The 6,290-nt window shown below is 48.7% G+C and overlaps 1 non-coding gene across 1 annotated transcript; it reads right to left on the reverse strand.

Moving 5' to 3' along the window:
- Positions 1–270: 270 nt before the first annotated feature.
- On the reverse strand, positions 271–342 carry TRNAA-AGC (transfer RNA alanine (anticodon AGC)). The gene has a single exon. It is a non-coding gene; the product is annotated as a tRNA-Ala (tRNA).
- Positions 343–6,290: the final 5,948 nt, after the last annotated feature.

Below are 6,290 nucleotides of genomic sequence, written 5' to 3' on the forward strand. Positions count from 1 at the left end.
GAAAAAACATTTTGTAACTATGTACGGTGACAGATGTTAACTAGACTTATTGTGGTGATCATTTCACAATATATACAAGTATCAAATTATTATGTCGTACACCTGAAACTAATGTTATATGTCAATTATACCTCAAAAAGATAAAAATAAAACAAGTATAACTGGAACAAAATACATGTACTTAGAGGCAAGATAACAAACTTCAGATTCTACAGGAATGGGCTGTGACAAAGGTAGGAAAAGATGTTTTCAAGAAAGGATGCAATAGAATGGAGATGCTGGGGATCGAACCCAGGACCTCATGCATGCTAAGCATGCGCTCTACCACTGAGCTACATCCCCAACCTGCACAATACTGATTTCCCAAATTGCTTTCATCAAATAAAAAAGAAATTTATTCTCAGGGGAAAAAAAAGTGGTTATAATAGTAGCTCATTTGGCGGGGGGGGGGGGGGGGGGGGCAGGGAAGGGGCGGGGAGGTGCAGAGGATGCAGATGCGTAGGGAAGATTCCAGGAGTTAGGAGTGAAAGGAAAATTACTTTCATCCCTATGCCTTTTGTACTATTTCAGTCTTTTTTTTTTTTTTTGAGGGAGATTAGCCCTCAACTAACATCTGCCACCAATCCTCCTCTTTTTGCTGAGGAAGACTGGCCCTGAGCTAACATCTGTGGCCATCTTTCTCTACTTTATGCGTGGGACGCCTACCACAGCATGGCGTACCAAGAGGTGCCATGTCCGCACTGGAATCCAAACCGGCAAACCCCAGGCCACCAAAGCGGAACGTGCGCACTTAACCACTGAACCACCGGGCCGGCCCTATTTCATTCTTCTATCATGCAAGTATTACCTACTTAAGGCAAATAAAGATGTAAAATAAAATAAAAGAGAAAATAAACTTCAAACAAAACCACTTTTCTGCTACACACCCTCTCTTTACAGATGGAAAACTGAGGCCCAAATAGAGAAGGGCCTCCTCTGTCCACAAAGTCTCCAGCTCCCCAAAGAGTGGGGCCACCCCCCTCTGAGTCCCAGAATCCTTTGTTCTTCTCTGGGTTAGAGCACTAGCCACACCTTGTCACCATCATTTCCGAGGCTCGTCCATCTCTGTGCCCTCAGTACCCATCTCAGGGCATCCATCATTTCTGCTCATCTATTCATCCTGCGGCCACTATTTGTTTAGGATGCCCATGGTCCAGACATTATGGTAAGTGCCAGGAATACACTGATAAATCTTATGGTCAAGGTCCCTCCTGACCTTGTAGAGAGGGCTGCCAGGTACAGTCACACAGGCTATACACTACACAATTTCAAGAACTGTCATTCATATAGACCGCTATTTGTATGCTTCCCCCTGGATTTGTGCAGTGCACAACCTGTCTAACTATACCCAGTGTCCTTGCCCATGTGTCCAACTGTCCAATGGAGAAGACAACAAAGCAGTATATATTTCTTTTAATTGGAATCAGGACAATGAAGGAAAGGAACCAGGTTTTATGAGAGAGAACAAAAGGAGGGACCTATTTTGAGTTCCACAAAAAGCATTCTGAGAAAGTGTTAGTAGCTAGAAATTTTATTTAGTTCCCAGGAACAGAGACCCAAGTTAGTAGTTTTGACAAAACAGTTTCCTTTTTCTCTCATTCCATGAGAAGCCAGAAGGTAAGCAGCCCAAGACTGACTTGGCAGCCTTACCAGCTATCAGGAGCCTAGCCTCCTCCTGTCTTTCTGCTCCACATTCCTCAGCATGTGGCTTTCATTCTCAAGGTCACCTCATGGTCCAAAATGGTTGCTAGAGCTCCAGCCACCACACATGTCATAGACAACAGGACAGGGCAAAGAGACGTTAAGACATTATATGGGAACAACCTATAGATTTGTTACGTGGATTAAATGAGTTCTTGCATGTAAGGAAGTTAGCACACATCATCATTTGTTAATTATATCCATGACCAAAAAGACTCACATAATTGTGACACAGTCAACAGTCAAGGTTGTATCCCCAGCTTTGAACAAATCGCCTGGCACATACATAGTACTCAAAAAAGGGTAGCTGGGGCTGGCCTGGTGGCATAGAGGTTATGGTCGAACACTCTGCTTTGGCTGCGTGGGTTTTGTGGGTTTGAATGCTGAGTGTGGACCTACACACCACCCACCAAGCCATGCTGTGGCAGCATCCCCCATACAAAATAGAGGGAGACTAGCACAGATGTTAGTTCAGGGCCAATCTTCCTCACCAAAAAAATGTTTAAATGGTAGCTGTTCCCACTGTGACTCTTGCCAAAGGCTGTAGACAACTCATAAGAATTTCTTCCAGTCTTTTTCTTGACTCCTTCTCCCCTGCCAGCCAATCACAAATCCACCCCATATTCAGATTATCCTTCTCAATGGCAAACTAGAAATGAGGGTGCCTGGGTGGGAAGTGCCACCCCAGGATGGCCTGGTTAGAGCTCCCGGGGGCCTGGTTAGAGCCCAGACGGTCTCTCTCCACTGTGCTCAGGCTCTAAGTGCGAATCAGCTCGGCCCCAGTGCAGAAATGCTTACTGCACTGAACTTTAATAAAACCCACACTTAGACGCCAGGACCCACCGCCATTTATATCCCCATCGATTTTCTAAGCCTATTCTTGTCATTCCTCTTCCTGGTGAGCGTTGTGTATATTTTTGGACTGCGTTCCTTTCATAAATAAGTAACCATGTAGGTAAATACTAATCAGGGCTAACGTTTGTCCAGTGCTTGGCACGGTGCCGGGGAGGGTGCTGTGGGTCTCTGCCTGCACTGTTTCATTCCACCATCACAACCACCCAGCGAGGCTGGTGCTCCAGGGGTCCCCATCCAACAGAGGAGGAAACCGAGGCTCAGAGAGGTGAGGTCACTTCCCCCAAAAAGAAAGAGAGTAGACACTATGGAAACATCCTCAAAAAGTTAAACATGGCGTTGCCATATGACCCAGCAGTTCCACTCCTGGCTACATACACAAGAGAGATGGAAACACACGTCCAGGGCAAAACACGGGCACAAATGTTCAAAGCAGCACTGGTCACAACAGCCAAAAAGTGAGAAAAATCCGAATATCCATCAGCGGACAAATGGATAAACAAACTCTAATCTGTCCACACAAGGAAACATCATTCGGCCATAACAAGGGAGGAAGGGCTGATAAAGGCTCCATGTGGCTGCACCTTGAAGACGTCAGGCTAAGTAAAGAAGCCAGCACAGAAGGCCACGCGTTGTAGGATCTGTTTATATGAAACGTCCAGAATAGGCAAATCCACAGACAGAAAGCAGATTGGCGGTTGCCAAGGGGACAGAGGCAAATGCGCAGCGATTGCAAATGGAAACGGGGTTTCTTGCGGGATGATAAAGACGTTCTGCAATTAGATAGTGATGATGGTTGCACAACCCTATAAATACACTAAATTCCACTGAATTGTATACTTTAAAATCGTGAATTTTATGGTAAGTGAATTATGTCTCCATTTTTTTTTAAAAAAAGAGGCAGAGCGAGGATTTAACTTCAAGGGTATCTGACCCAAAGGCTCGATGACCGAGTTCTGAGCACCCCTCGTGGACACGATCCCAAACCCGCATCACTCCCTAAGTGCCTTCCTTCCCTCGGTCCCCATGAGTTGAGGCTCTGGAGTGGACGCCAGGCTGACGGGACAATGCTAAGTGCCCGCACCGAGCCAATGGTTTGAAAATACCAATAGTCCTTCATTTCTGCTGGGCCCCCTGAGCCCGGGGCCGGCTCCCTCCCAGCCTGGGACCCACAGTGACATCCAAGAGGAGCCGCAGGAAGCAATGCTCTATGGCATTTGGGGCAACGGGCGCTGGGAAAATGTCAGCGGTCAGCAAGTTCATGATAGCTGCCTGGGTGAGGCCCGGCCGCCTGTGAATACCAACGGGCCAGCTCCAGAAGGAAGAGGCAGGACGGCTCACCAATCCTGCAAATGGTACATCCATCAACTGCCGTGGCCTGATGGTCCGGGCTCCATCGTCACTGACATGAAACAATTCCTGCTTCTCCTGCAAGCCGCCCCAGTTTCCGGCCCCTCCCCAACCCCAAGCAGAAGGCAGCGCGGCCTGGTACGAAGCACCCGGGCTTCAGTGCTTGAGAGTCTGGGGTTCAGATCCTGGCTCGGCCACTTACCGACAGAGTGACCTCAGGCACGTCGCTTCGTTTCTCTGAGCCTCAGTTTCCCCATCTGTCAAATGGGGCTAATAACTTCCACCTCTCTTGTGGTTATACTGGGAACCAGGAGATGCTACATCCGAACGTTCCAGCTTGCAGGGGGCTCAGTGCACAGTGGCTGTTATTATTAACTATGCTATCCCACGACTCAGGTCTCTTCCACTTCATTTCCCCCAACACACTGAAGTGTAGGGGATGGCGGTAACCACGTGGCCAGAGAACGACTCTCAAATCTCCATGAACCCGGGATGCTTGTTCAAAATGCAGGCATTTGGGGTTCGTTTTTGACACCAACTCAGGGTCTAAGACTTTCAGATAACAGTTCTTAGCCCTGGCCACACGTTGGAATCGCCTGGAAAAGGCTGGGTCTTGTTTGTTTTTGTTTGTAATGCCTGGATCCTACCCCCAGAGATTTATTGTATGGGGGCCTTTGTGTGGCTGGGACATTGGGATTTTCTAAAGCTCCCAGATGATTCGATGGCGCAGCCAGAACTGAGAACCCCTGCGATAAGCCTGTGCTTCTCAGAGTGTGGTCCCGGGACCCATGTATCAGCACCCCTGGGGACTCGTTAAAAATCCAAATCCTCTGTCTGCCCGGTGAATCAGAAACTGCGGGTGGGACCCTGCACGCTGCAGTTTAATAAGCCCTCGGGGAGAGTCTGGTGCATGCTCAAGTGTAAGAACTCCCACCACATGGCCTGGTACCCCCTAAATTGCATGGTGATAAGAAGCACTTGGGGGCTGCTCGTCATTCCTAGACACCCCGACCCACCCAGACCCTGAGAGGCTGGAACGGGGCCCGGGGACGTGCCTTTTTAACAAGTGCTCCTTAACTCTCCTGCTCAAACTACCTTGCACAGCCCTTGGAATTAAACTGGAGCCTCAGGCAAGTCAGGGCCGCTGTCCCACAGGGACACTGTCCAGAGAACTGAACCCTAGCCACCCTCCTATGCTCACCACGGTCTCAAGCCTCGTGGTTTTTATTCGTCTGTAACCGGGGCTGTTTGGGGAACCACAGAAGCCTGCACACAATTTCCCCAAAGAGCGTCTCCAACTAAATAATTACTTTTGCATCCAAACCACCCTTATCTCTGTCTCCTGTTTATTTGGACAATAACCCAAATCATAGAATATTAAACTGTACATACAAACCACACATACATATACACACCACAAACACATACACATCTCCATCTGCACGCAGCCACCCAGGACACACGCCCCAAGCCAGCTCCGCGCCCCTGCCCGGCACACGGCACACTCTGTCCCCAGCTCTGCTCATCCTCAGCTGTCAGAAGCTTTGCTCTTTCTGAGCCACCCCAGGGGCCCGGGATCTTTGCTGAGCCCCTGGAACCCATCATCACTGGGGGACAGACACCGACGGTCTCCTACCCCGAGGCCACCCCCTTCTTCCTGGCCACCAGCTCCCAAGTCTTGTGCAGGAATCCGGTCCCGAGCGCCCAGAGAAGGGGGCCCAGCTCTAGTAGAGACATTCTTCGCTGGGGGACAGTTTTGTGCATCACAGGATATGTAACATCTCTGGTCCTCGCACTCTAAATGCCACTGGCACCCTCTGATCATTGTGACATCAAAAATGTCCCCATACATTTCCAAAAACACCCCCTGAGATCAGTACCACTCCTCTGGAAGACTTCAAGTTCAAACAAGGAGATGGTCCTGTCTCCCTTCCTCCCACTCTTTCTTTTTGAATGCTATTGTATGAGGACATGCTGTTCGGAGCTTTGGCAGCCACCTTGAGGCCATGAGGTAAAGACCAAGCCTTCACAGAGACACCACCCTGGTGCCTAGTAGTCATTGAGACCCTTCCTCAGCCCTCTAACTGCCTACCTCCAGGCTTCCTATTATACAAATTAATCAAATGCCTTTATGGTCTAAGTCTCTGTTATTTGAACCTTCTCTTACTTGCAATGGAACGTATCTTTAGGACAGAGGTAGGCCCAACAGGCCAGTATGGGCGGGTAGGACAAAGTTAAAAGATCCAGGCCGTAAAACAATATGATGGCTAGGATTCTACCTTAAATACTGCCAGAAAAAAAAAAAACCCCTGTATGGTGGGACGAGTGGGTTCAAAAAGACTTTTTTT

The sequence above is a fragment of the Equus caballus genome, chromosome 13 (assembly GCF_041296265.1).
Source record: "Equus caballus isolate H_3958 breed thoroughbred chromosome 13, TB-T2T, whole genome shotgun sequence".
Classification (NCBI taxonomy): Eukaryota; Metazoa; Chordata; class Mammalia; order Perissodactyla; family Equidae; genus Equus; species Equus caballus.